This window comes from Papio anubis, chromosome 9, assembly GCF_008728515.1.
Source record: "Papio anubis isolate 15944 chromosome 9, Panubis1.0, whole genome shotgun sequence".
In the NCBI taxonomy this organism is placed as follows: Eukaryota; Metazoa; Chordata; class Mammalia; order Primates; family Cercopithecidae; genus Papio; species Papio anubis.
The window spans coordinates 91,484,186-91,497,862 of NC_044984.1; positions in this window are offsets into that span (position 1 = coordinate 91,484,186).

Consider the following 13,677-nt stretch of genomic DNA (forward strand, 5'->3'; position numbering starts at 1 on the left):
CAGTCCAGCAGGATTGACAGCTGACCAAGTGCAAATGAATGCAAGATAGATAAATGGTCAATTTAGGAAGTTAGTTGACACCTACTTAAGCACAAAAATAGCAAACATTTATGAGTCCTTACTAGGTGCCAGACACCGATTTGAGAGCCTCAAATGTGTAACTTAATTGATCTTCACAATTATCCTTTGTGGTAACTACTGTTGTTATCACCTCCTCATTTTACAGTTAAAAATACTGAGGGACAGGGAAGCTGAGCAGCTTATGCAAGGGCTCCAGGTAGAGCCAAAATAGAGCTAGAATTCAAACTCACGTTGTCTAGCTCTAGAACTCATAGTAATTCCTTCTTTTTCCCCCAGAGGCTTTTTTTGGTCAGTTTTTGTATCTGGAACATGGGGAAAATGGCTGTCTTATTTACAGAACAAGGAGAAATAAGAGAAATAAGTGAGATCATGAAAGTGACACTGCTAAAAACAATGCAAAATAATATAAGGTATTGATATTTATTAACACAAGTTTTCAAATTTGGTAATTATTTAGTGAATTTATTTGTACCCTAACTCTCTCAAAAAGTAATTTGAGACATGCTACCAAAAAGGGACATACAAATAAGGTTAATAGGAAAATCAAGTTTAAGCAAAGGAGGGAGACAGGACAATAAATAATAGTAAGACTTACAATACCGAAGACAAAAGGTAAAACACGAGCTTCAAAGTTTTATCAATAAAAAGAAAATAGAGTATTTTCTTAGGAGAGAGAAAGTTTTTTTCCCTGCCATTTTATTGTACAAGAAATTTCTCATATTAGAGCTTCCAGAGTGAACATAATGATCAATGGTTCCAGAGAGTAAGCAATTTGATTGATTACAGTATCATCACTTTTGCTTTCTCTCTTCTTGTCATGGTAGAGATATTAAGGAGCCATGAAGCCTTCACATTTGGTCAGCAGGAGGGAGACGTTGTAGAATATAAGGATATGGATAATTTAAGACTAGATAATCAGCCCTTAAATTGTCAAAAATTGACTGTATTTCAAAAGAGAACCTCCTAAGTATACCAGATAGATCTGCCATGGCTGTGACGATGCTAACCAGCAGGTCATTTAACACTGATGCCATGTGGGCTGTGATGCGGGATGCATAATTAGATAATTAGATGCAGTTTCTGCTCCTGGGGCCCAAAGTTTAAATTAGACACAGCATATTAGTGCAGAGAATGATCAGAATATAGATAAAGGAAATATATATGCATTGCAGAATATTTAGAAAATATAGAAAAATATGAAGAAAGTCAACGTCAATCAAATTACAACCATTGTTATCTTTTGGTATATATTTCCTTCCAGTATCTTATTGTCATCTTGTCTCTCTCTCTATAGGTAGAAATATAGCTATAGATATGACAGATATGGCCTAGACATGATATAGATACACACGTCTCCATACACACATTTTCAGAGGTTCAGAGGGATTATGTACCTTTCCCAAGGCCCCAGATCTAGTGACAAAGATGGAGCTCAAACCCATTTTGGTCTGATACGAAAGCCCATTTTCTTAATCACTGTGTTTTGAATATATCAATTTTTGGACACAGATTATTTTACGAAGGTAGACGCATGTATTATTTAGCACCTTGTACGCTACTCTTCCCTCTCCAATCACCTTGTATTGATTGGGACCAGTGTTTCAGGTCATTAATATTTTTCTAAAACATTTGTTTTAATATTGATATTCTATCATAGACCCTCATTTATTTAATCATCCCATTATCTTAAATCTTTAAGCTTCTGATGTTCACAAGTTATCATTTATCACTAAGAAAGGGAGACTGGTAAGTTCTGCTTGCATGTGTCAGGGAAAGCTTCCTCGAAGAGGTGGCACTTGAGCTAGATCTTGAAGTTGCATGGGGTTGACCAGTCAGACATGTAAGAGACATACTCAGCAGAGGAAAAAAAACATGGTAAGTCTGGAGAACTGAAAGTTGTTTAGTGTGGCAATATACTGTAATAGTTAAGAGATCAGATTGTTTTCAGACATTAGAACCCTGTCTGAGTTCCAATACTAGCGTTAGCACTAATAAGTATTAGCTATGTGACTTTGGTTAATTTGCTTAGCCCTTCCAAGCCTCTCATTTGTAAAATGAAGATAGAAAGAAGGTTGTCATGAGGGCACAGAGAGCTCTTTGTGTAAAACCTGATGCCTAGTAAGAACTCAAGAAATATTATTTTTCTTTGTTAGTGTTAGTATGATTATTAGCCACCTTAGGGTGTGTGCTGGGGAGTGCTGAGAGATGAAACAGGACAAATCCTAGAGAGCCTTAAATATCCTGCTAAAAAGTCTGATCTTTATACTACACACAGTCAAGCCTTGATAGACTTTTAAGCTAGAAAATAACCATGATCAGGTTTCAATTGCAATACAGATACAGGACTGTAAGTAGGGAATTTGCAATTCCAGATGAGACGTGGTGAGGGCTTGAAGTAAGTCATAACAGTGGATCTGAGAAAGGAGACAAATAAGAGACATATCTAGAGAATCACTGAAACTAAGCAATTCTTTGGCTCTAGAAGTGAAAGGAGGAAACCAGGATGATATAGAAGATATCTGATGTTTCTGCCTGTGCAGTGTTCCCCTCTACTTTTTTTTTGCTTTTGAAATAGCACCTCAGTTTTCCTTTAGGAAATGACTTTCCCCCCCATGCTCAGTCCATTTCCTGATCCTGTTCACCCATGGTATGTGCAAGTGGCCCAACAGTTTCACATCCCTGGTCATAGAGACTGGGCCAGGGTATGCATTGAATTACATTGTTCCAACCAGACCAGGATACTTGCTGAAATTATTAGGAAGGAGAACCTCTTTCATTGGAATTAACACTGGAAGGATATAAGCTTGGCATACCCAATCTAGAAAAGGAGCCAATGATAGAGAAGAGCTGAGAAGAGGAAACAGCAGAATAATTTTATAAAATCATTTGGCTAAGTTCATTCATACTTAGAGATAGCATCCCCTTATAGACTTTGCAATTAAGTGTTCATTAAATTATGTTTTCTTGTCAAGCCAACTTCAGTTGAATTTCTTTCACTTGCAACTAAAATTTCAATACATTTGAGCAGATACAGATGATTCCCCGATTTTTGCCTCAGGTGATCGGATGGAGTAACCAAAGTGTGACGCACATCGGAGGCACAGATTTGGGAGAAAATGATGACTTGGATTCGGAGCAGACTGTGTCTGAATTACGCATGGGGAAAGTGGGTGGAGAGATCTGGTAGACACGTGAATAAATGAGTTTGACACTTAGAAGACAGATCAGAGTTGGAGAAACAGGTTTAGATCCATCTGATTCTGTGACTAGGACAGAGTTTATTTCCTTTTGAAATTCTTCTTTTTTGGGGTAAGGATGCTCCCATGGCAGGCACTCAGGCTATACTGGCAAACTATGGGGGAAATGGCAAGCAAATAAATATCATGTGTAGGATTGTTTTGGGGGTAAATGTACTTTTTGTCCCACTGATGTTTATATTACAACACTATTACTGTAACAGTAGTACAGTCAGGTAATGAATATACCAATTTCCCATCTCAGAAAAAACCGAAACGTATATTTTGAATAGCATCTGTGATTTTGGGGGGCTGACGTGGGCAGCACAATAATGGATACAATGCTTTTATAATGCAAGAAAGAACTGTGAGCTGTAGTCAAACCTAACAGCTTTGAGGTTGGATGTAGAGTGCATACCTGGGTTGGTAGACATGACATTTATGAGTTTGATGTTTTGTACTGATACAGCTATTTAAGTTGGAGAAAATAAACAGGCTATACCTGCCATCTTCTATGCTGAATGTCTCACCAATGGCCATGGGAAGTGTAGCTCAGTGCTTCGTGAACCTTGGTCTCTGGATGTTTGGCATCTGAATAATCTCAGCAGCTTTTTAAATCGACAGGATTTTGGATCCCACTCTTAAAGATTCTGATTCTGCAAGTATATGTGTGAGAGATATAGATGTGTAGCCCCAATTGCATGTGTCATTGGGCTGACATTTGAATTCTTTGGGTCTCTGTTGCCTCACTGACAAACTAAGGGGTTTGAAATGATTATCTTCAAGGTCCCTTCCTGATCTAAACATACCATCATTTCATTCCCTTAACCCATTTGTTTCTCTGTTCTTCATATGTGAATCTTATAACGCACTTCTCCGACTTCATAAAGGAAATAAAAGAGATAAAATTCAAACCAGCATTTCAGCTGTCTTTTGACTACTGACAAGATGACAGTTTTAGGAGTGTCTCAATTTGGTGATGTGCGACGGTAATGATAGTGAGCTATGTTGTGTATAATTTAATCCTTAAGCATGCATCTACCACTTAAAGTTATTTCCTATACACATAAAATGATAAAATGGTAAGCAGGTTTTTTTTTAACTGTCTCTATTTTGTTATTGTATATTGTGCTATTCCCACTGGAGAAAGCATAGTGTTTTTTTCTTCTTTCCTTTGAAAATCAAGTTCATGCAAAGTGACAGGTTTAGAACATATTTCTAAATCAAAGAATGACCATTATAGGACTTGATCATACAAGTTACTTCCCTAACTACCATTTATTTGTGCTAAAATTGGCTACATTCCTGATGATAATTCTGCAAGACAGCAGTAGGATATGACTTGCCTTCCCACTGTTTGATATAAATCTCCACTGATACGAATTGAGTTCAGCTGCAGTGAACTTAAATGCTAATGTTGAAAACATAAGGCAGCCTGCTGTTTCTTTTATACTAGAAAGTTTTAACTTCTGCAGTCTTCAGTATTCCACCACTCCCCCCCACTACCTTAGGTTAGATCAAATTAGAACCACTCCATTTCTGCCTGAAGGGTGAAATGTGCAAACTTGATTTACATAACTCAACATGAAAAAGGAAGAAGGAATTAATCATAAGACTGGGCACACCACTCTTGTCCTTGAATAATACACTATAACAGTCATGGGAAAATCGTTGGTGAATAACTTTTATCAGGTAGCTCACCAGTATTTGTTAAGCACTGATTCTGTGCCTAGTACTGTGTAGAGCATTTTAAGGTCAAGAAAAGAATAACAGTCAAAATTATAATAAAATTTCTCACCATATGCCAGGCATTGTAGTAAGCACTTTATAGTTGTTATCTCATAGAATCCTCAAACAGTCCTATGAAGGAAGTATCTGATATTTATATCGGTTTTACTGATGGAGAAACTGAGGTCCAAAGAGGTCTGCAAAACCATAGCCCAAGAGCTTCAGAAACCAGAATTCAAACACAGGTGTCCATACTCTTGGCATCTTGATGTTCACTGACTTTAAAGAGTTTCTGAACTAGTTGGGAATGCAAGGAGTACAGCTCATCTGGAAAGGCCTAGCATTGTAAGGTTTGCATAAAAAAAGTTACAGCCGGATTCCTTCCTGATCATGCGTGATGTCAACAGAGGTGAAAGTATCATTCTGAAGTGAGGGCATGATATGGTTTGGCTGTGTCCCCACCCAAATCTCATCTTGAATTGTAATTCCCATAATCCCTATGTGTCATGGGAAGGACCCAGTGGGAGGTAACTGAATCATGGGAATGGTTTCCCCCATGCTATTCTCATGACAGTGAGTGAGTTCTCACGAGATCTGTTGGTTTTATAAGGGGCTTCCCCTCTTACTTGGCACTTCTGCTTCCTGCCTCCATGTAATGAAGGACATGTTTGCTTCCCCTTCCACCATGATTGTAAGTTTCCTGAGGCCTCCCAGCCATGTCAAACTGAGTCAGTTAAACTTCTTTCCTTTACAGATTACCCAGTTTTGGGTATGTCTTTATCAGCAGAATGAGAACAGACTAATTAATACAGGGCATGAGCTGGGTTAAAGAAAAAAGCAAGAATAGGAAAGTAGAGCCAAATCAACTGCAAGACACTTACCTGGTTCACACAATTCCCTTGATTTTACATGCATGCACTTTTCTCATTTTACTTCTTCTACCCTAACTCAGAAGAGATCCTGGGCTGTCCCTCGTGTTGGGTGTGCCTGGAATCTTAGGCATTCAAAATGGTTGATGCTCTGAACTGGAAAGGGAGAAGGGGGACAAATTGAAAGTGAGGCAGCAGGCAGGGGCTGGGTGGTGGGGGCCACTGGAGGCATCATAAGGAATTTGGTCTGTATCCTAAGTGGGGCAAGGGAGTGACGTGTTCACAATTTTTTTTTTGTTTGTTTGTTTTTTTTTTGGTAGGATTATTCTGGAAGTGATGTGGTGTATTAGCCCATTTTCATGATGTTGGTAAAGATATACCCGAGACTGGGCAATTTACAAAAGAAAGAGGTTTAATTGGACTTACAGTTCCATGCGGCTGAAAAAGCCTCGTAATCATGGTGGAAAGTAAGGAAGAGCAAGTTATGTCTTACATGGATGGCAACAGGCAAAGAGAGAGAGCTTGTGCAGGGGAACTCCTCTTTTTAAGATTATCAGATCTCCTGAGACTTATTCACTATCATGAGAACATCATGGGAAAGGCTTTCCCCCATGCTGATTCAATTACCTCCAACCAGGTCCCTCCCACAACAAATGGGAATTCAAGATGAGATTTTGGTGGGGACACAGCCAAACCATATCACATACCAAATAAATGGAAGGAGATGCAAAAGCAATATGAGTGAATGATGATGGTGGTTTAAACCTGAATTAAGATGGAATAAATTAGGCATACTTGGGAAATGTTTAGAAAATGGAGCTATAGGATTTCTGGTTTATGATTTCATCATTCCTCTAATACTGCATCTATCACAGTCACAGTCATAGTCACTTAATTTTGACAAGTCTATGGACACTTTTCTGTTCTCTTTTTATTGGACAGTGTTCTAGTATTTGAACTCTTGACTTTTGTAACTACATTTTTCTTGTTTTTTTTCTTTACCTACTTCTCTCCTTCTTGGTCTATTTTTACCTGTTTCTCCTTTCTCTAATCTGCTTCTGTCTCTTTTAAACTGTTTCCCCCACTTTATTCAAATGTGATGAAATTCCTCATCGGGAGGATCCTTGGATTGCTTTCTTTCTGTCTCTACCATATAGTGTCTACACTGCTCTTCTAGGTGATTTTATTGTCTATATGCTACTGACTCAAAAGTTTCTGTCTCAGGTCTAGATTTCTCCTTGAAGTTCCTGGTTATGACCCCAGCTGCCTACTTGACAAGCCCACATGGAAGTCTAACTGACCTTCCAAGCTGAACACATCACAAACTGACTCATCGATTCCCCACCTCTCTACCACCTGCCTCTCCACTACTTGAGTCAATAGCACTATCATCCACCTACATAAGTCTATTGGAAAGCCAAAACTGAGAATGTTCCTTAATTTCTCTTTTTTACTTAATGACTGTATCCATTCCCTTAGGAAAACCTTTCAATTCTAACTTCCAAAACATCTCTTTATTTCTTCATTTCCCCAATTCTACTCCATCCTGGGTTATCTTTCAACTTGTTTCATTTTTTCTTGTATTTCATGCTTTCTTATTTGTTTTTTTGCTTGTTTAGTGACTACTGTTTTCCTCACTAAACTATAAGTTCCATGAGGGCAGGGATTTTGGATTTGGACTGTTTTGCTACCCATAGCACCTAACAGATAATTGGCTGAATACATATTTTTGGAATAAATTAACAGACTGATGGTTGATTTAATGAGAGTGGTGAGAGATAAGGAGAGGAGAAAAAGGTACTCAAAATTATTCTCAGATTTCTGCTTTGAGTAAGAGGGTACTTAATTATGCCACTGGCCAAGACAGAAGCAAGTTTTAAGGGGAAAAATTAAATTTCATTTTAGACATATTGAATTTAAGATAATTATAAGACAACAAGTGAAGATGTCCAGTTGGCCCTTTGATATATTGGAATGGAGCTTAGAAGCCAGTTCTGATCTGGAAATATCAACTGCAAACCCTTTAGCCTAAGGATAGCATTGAAGTTATAGGAGTGTCTAAACTCCTTTAAGTGAGAAGAGTGCCTTAGAGCCCAAGGAAACATCAAAATTGTAGAACCAGTAGAAAACGAGGATGGCCAAGGTGGTAGGAAGAAAACCTAACAGCATGTGCTGTTACAAAAAAAAAAGAGAGAACTTCAAGAAGAAGGGACAGGTCAATAGTGTCACATACTACTGAGAGGTCAGGAAATATAACCAAAAAATGACCACTGGATTTAGCAATATGAGGACAGTAGTGATCTTGGGGAGCAGTTTCAGTGGAGTGAAAAGTGGTGGTTCAGATTTAAAGGACATGAAGAATGAGAAGGAGGTAAGGAAGATGAGATAGTATCTGTTAAAAATGTTGTTAGCTGCAGGTTAGATGAAGGGCTGATGGATTTTATATATATATATATATGGAAGAGACTTGAGGATGTTAAATTTTGGTGAGGGGAGAGAGACAGAGAGAGAGAGAGAGAGAGAGAGAGAGACAAAGAATAACAGACAAGAGAGTTTTAATAACCAGGAATTACCTGGTAATTCTGACTAGGGTAAGAACCACCAGACTATAGGAGGAGATAGAAACTTAAGTGCAATTAGAAGGAGTGGCTCTTGCAGGAAGTGGAAGAGGGCTTGGGCAGTTGCAGGCAGATTTGTGAATTCTGTCAAAACTGCAAGAGGCTCATCTGTTGGCTTTCGTTTTTTCGATGAATGAAGAGGAGAGGACTGTGACAGCACCCACCCTTTTAGGGACCACTTTCCTCAGATCCCTAAAAGCCACCCCTCTTCAATAAGGACTACTCTAAAATGTTCTGTATAACCAAGTCATTTTGAAATATTTTCTTTCTGTGATGGTCTAGAAATACACCTGTCTGCTGGACTTCTCATTCTTAATAGCGTTACCACTCCATGGATGAACCTTCAGAGAATCATGGCTAGTGCAGTTTATTTGTAGATGGGTTCTCATTGTTCCTATGAGAAATATAAAATTGTCTATTTATTATTCATTTGTTCCCTCTCCTTTTTTATGGCTACTTTGCATTTTACCTTCCTGTTTGTTGCCAAGCATGATGAGCTAGCATGGAGATACTTGGTATAATGGTTTCAAATTATACTATCAGTACACTTTTGATGTCCCTACATAATTAATGCTAACATTCACAGCCAGTGGTGGTAATAGGAGCCAGAAAACAACTCTACACATAATGAAATATGCTTAATAATTGGTTTGGTTTTTTTTTTTTTTCCTCTGCCTAATAGTCAACTTTATTTTTTCCTGCTATAACAAAGACTAGTTGGGGTGGTAGTAGGGGGAACCTTATTATATAACAATTTCCCGCTTGACCCGTCCAAGTCTGGAAGGCATTTTACCTGTTCAGTGGGTGACTGGGAATCCCAGGCAATATTGTAGTCATAGCTTTTCTATTTCTATTTTAGAAATAACAGTAGCTACAACATCACTCAACTCTTTGGAGACCCACGCTACAGTATCAGTGGTCATCTTACATTGCTTTATTGCATGACCATTAAACAACTTTGAAAATCAGATTTTCACTGTTAATAATAAGTAATTAGGGAGTTACGAGCTTCAACAAGAGTTCCTTGTCTTTTGATCCCTACAGGGAAAATAAAAACAACAAAGTGAAAGTTAATATACTGAATCCACTGACTGGTTTTTGCATCCTGCAGATGCCCTACCATTGAAATTTCAGGGAGAGATGGACCAGGCCCCTCAGAAATGAATTATTTTCCCCTACTCTCCCAATTGCATGTTTTATCAGAGATCATCTCTCTCTTATCCCATAGATAAATATGTGTGACATTGGCTGGGGGGCCGTTTGGGAATTTCTCATATTCAATCAGAGGTTTGCAGAGTCCTGAGAATCCCCTTGAATGTCAACAGAGTCTGAGGAATGACAAACAGGGTAAGAATTGGGAACTAGGAAAGAAGAAAGACCTTAGAGTGTTATTTTTGCCTTGAAGTCAAACAAGCTTAGATTCAGATCCTAGCTCTCTAATTTATCAACTTGCTCTTTGGCAAGTTAATTACCCCTCTGAGCCTCAGTTTCTGACTTTTATATAAAGATAGTATTAAGGATATATAAATATAAAAAGGATAATAATATGCACCTCAAGGATTTCTGGAGATTAAATAAAATAATTCCTAAGAAATTCCTAATAGGATGTAGAAGATTTGTCCTAATATTTGTTAGTTTTTTCTCCTTCTTTCTCAATATAAAATGTCTTTAGAGCTCCTGAATACCTAAAACATCATTTGCAGACTCATATTGTTTATCTAATTCTGTGACTATCTCTTGCATCTAGAGCTCCCTTTCCATTCCTGTTACTACCTCTCAAATTCAGATTGATATCCTTAAAACATGATTTTAGCCATATGATAGTGCTGCTCTAAGCCTTCGGTGATTTTCCATTGCATACCTAGAAAAACACCAAGTCTTAGTTCAGGTAGTCATGGCCCTGATGTTTCGATCACCTTCCTTTTCCAGCCCCTTCCCTGAATTCCTTACAAACAGCTAACTAAATTGTGCTATTTGTTTTCCCAGAACACTCCTTTTCCTGGCCTGCCTCTGCCTTCTCTGTCTTACAATCTCTTTCCCACCATCTCCTCTTGATAAAGTCTTACCCTTAGTTAATTCAACTACTAGTGATCTAACTACACACTGCAGGATGCAGCCCCTATACCCTCCCTCCTCCCACCCTACCCGCGAAAGAATGTATCTCTCTGAAAGCTCTCAAAGCAATTTTTTATTCTTTGGCCATGTCTAGAATGTTCTTCCCCAGGCTGTCAGCCTTGTCACCTACTATCCATCCTTAAGGTTTCAGCCCCAAATCACACCCCTGATGGTTGGGTCTGTATCAGTCACCTTCCTATCCGCAGCCTTCAGAACACTTATCTCTGTTTATGATGCCATTATCATTTGTCTGATCATTCCATTAATGTTCTTTATCCACTCTTAAGACTTCCAACATCATTCATAGAATTAAAGTGAGTTAGGACCTTGCTCTGGATTAGGCTTTGGCTTAAGGGAATGTTGTAGCTTGTTTGATCTTCTATCCAGACCACTAAAATGTTCTTATTAGCAATAAAGTTGTTTTGCTTTCTTATTAGTCATGTATTCACTGGAGTGAAGTTTCCTTCAATAACTTTTCCCTTGCATTCACAACTTGGCTCACTGTTTGTCACGGGAGGCCTAGCTTTCAGCCTGTCTTGGCTTTTAACATGCCTTCCTCACTAAGCTTAATCATTTTTAGATTTTGATTTAAGGTGAAAGATGTGTGACTCTTCCTTTCACTCAAATATTTAGAGGCCATTGTAGGATTATTAATTGGCCTAATTTTAATATTTTTGTGTTTCAGAGAATACAGAGGCCCAAAGAGAGATAGATGGAGGAACGGTCAGAAGGCGTGCAATATTTGTCAAGTCCACTATCTTATATGGGTACAGTTTGGAGTACCTCAAAACAGTTGCAATAGCAGCATCAAAGATAACTGATGGCAGATCACCATAGCAGATATAATAATAATGACAAAGTTTGAAATATTATGAGAACTACCAAAATGTGGCAGAGATATAAAGCAAGAATATACTGTTGGAAAAATGGCACTCATAGACTTGTTCAACACAGGGTCGCCACAAACTTTCAATTTGTAATAAATGCCATATATGTAAAGTGCAATAAAGTGAGGTATGCTTGTATCCTCCTTGCCACGTATTACTTTTCCTTATAGCTTATTTGTACCCATGTCTATTACACCTATGTCACTGGGAACAGGGGCAGTGTCATATTAATCCTAATTGACCCTAAGGCACTGCTATGGGAATGTTTGTGTCCCCTTCGAAATTCACGTTGGAACCTTTGAATTTAAGGCAATGGTATTAAGAGGTGGGCCCTTTGGGAAGTGATAAAGTCATGAGGGCTCCGTCCTCATAAATGGGGTGTATGCTCTTATCAAAGGGGCTCAAGTGAGCTCCGTTGTCCCCTTCCACCATTTGAGGATGCAGCAAGAAAGTGCCATCTTTAAAACAGAGAGTAAACCCTCCCTCAACCCAAATCTGCTATGAACTTGACCTTGGACTTTCCATCTTCCAGAAGTGTAAGCAATTCCTATTGTTTACAAATAACCATATCCAGTCTAAGGTATTTTGTTATAAAAGCCCAGAGGGACTAAGAGAGGCATCTAGTTCAACGATTTGCTGATCATTTGTTTAGGAAAAAATAAATGAGCATGGAAACAGAGAATTCTAGCATGAAGCTACTGCAGACATTTACAGTGGTTCAGTAGCTATCTATATAGAGAAAAAGATCAAGTCCACTTAAGGTTTAGTAGGAGTCTTCTCAAGTTAGTAAACAAAACACTTGCAGTAGGTTATCCAAATCTCAGTTTTCAGATCTCATTCATAAATGGTAAGATTTTTTTTCAAGAAAAAGCATTCTTAAAGCAAAGATTAAAATATAAACCCTTTCAATAACAAAAACAAAAAGCTGCACCTCCACCCTGCAGATTTCTGATGAAATGGCCTTTATCTGGAGATATAATTTCCTCTGTTGAACATCTTTCTTTTAAATTGCTCGTTCAATCAGGAGGGGGGATTTGCGCCCTCACCTGTGGCAAGACATTTTAAAGAGATGAGACATTTGATTGCTATGTTTAGATTTATGGCGATTGAGATGGCCCTAAAGATTAAATGAAGAAGCAACTGTGAAAAAGAAACTGAAACAGGGAGAAAATTGATTTTCACGTTGAAGACATATTGGCATTGAGGGGTTTAAATGAGGAAATAGAGCAGCATGATGGGGTCCAAGTGGTGGGTGAGGGGACGCCCTGAGGGGAAGCCACCTTGCTTAATTGTCACCGGTGTAGGCTCCATTGACCTTCAAGAGGCTCCGAGAATGAGAATATCTTGAGACTTGAGTTTCAAAATCACATTTAGTGAACACCTAATCAGAGCTACAGATGGGCTTTAGATTTGATCCTCCTGATGGAACTGAATTAAGACAGGGTAGCAGACAGATAATAAAGAGTGACTATGAGATGAAATTCCTCAGAGTTATTTTTCAAGATGCGAGAGGCAGCAAAAATATATTCCTGGCTAAAACAGAAAAAAATTTAATCAATGAAGATAAAAATATGAAATTTTTTTCCAATGGGGAAAAAAAGGTCTTGGAAACTTCCCTAAAATGAATGAGAAGTTTCTTTAGAGGAAATCTACTTCTGCATACCTGAAATTGATTTATTTTTGTTTCCCTCTGGGTTATTGGTCTTCATCTGGTCTTCTAGATTTTGCACTATAACGTCATTCTTTTTTGTCTTTTCTCCGTCATCTTTCAATGACTTCAAAAACACCTCTCCAGGACTGATTATGAAACTTCAGTGACATTCAGTAACTGTGTTTTTGGGTATTTTTTCTTTGTTCAATATTCCTACATATTTGTAGGATGTAAACTGAGTGTCCTGTTCCTAAGAATTTAAAGGACTTTTGAGGATGCACATATGTGCAGTAATGAATAGACAAGTCACAGACGTGAAGTCCAATAGGAGTTCAGGAGAAAGAAGAAGGATCCCTTTGGGCTGGTTTATCATGGTAAATTCCATGAAGGAGGTGAGGTTTAGATAGGGAGTTTAGTAGTGGAGAGATCATGGATAATGCTGTGTGGGGAGAAGTAGACTAAAAAAATCATGAACAAATTGAACGTGGGGGT